This window comes from Corvus brachyrhynchos, unplaced genomic scaffold (assembly GCF_000691975.1).
Source record: "Corvus brachyrhynchos isolate BGI_N302 unplaced genomic scaffold, ASM69197v1 scaffold706, whole genome shotgun sequence".
NCBI classification, from domain to species: domain Eukaryota; kingdom Metazoa; phylum Chordata; class Aves; order Passeriformes; family Corvidae; genus Corvus; species Corvus brachyrhynchos.
The window spans coordinates 8,257-8,713 of record NW_008238371.1 but is presented as its reverse complement, the minus strand read 5'-3'; positions in this window follow the sequence as shown (position 1 = coordinate 8,713).

Below are 457 nucleotides of genomic sequence, written 5' to 3'. Positions count from 1 at the left end.
CCGGCTCCACGGCACAGGTGACACCCCTGGACAGGACTGGGACTGAGACCAGGACCGGGGCCGGGACTGGGATCATCCCTGCACCCTGGTGATGGTGTGGCAGCTGTTCCAGTGCCTGTCCCCAATGTCCCTGTGCCCATCCCCCGTGTCCTCACGGTGGTGGGTGACATCCCAGTGCCTGTTCCCAAGTCCCCGTGGCAGTGGGAGCCGTTCCAGTGCCTGTCCTTGATGTTCCCACGGCGATGGGTCCCATGCCGGTGGCCACCCCATGGTGCCACTGCTGTGCCCCTCAGGGGAGGTGACAGTGGCCGGGCGGGAGGTGACGCTGCCCTTCTCCGGTGCCGAACTGAGCATCCGCCGCGCGTCCTCGGCCTTCCTGCACCTGCAGCTGCCCGACGCCCACCTGCTCTGGGGCCTGGGGACCCCCCACACCTTCGTACCACTCCAGCCTGCCATG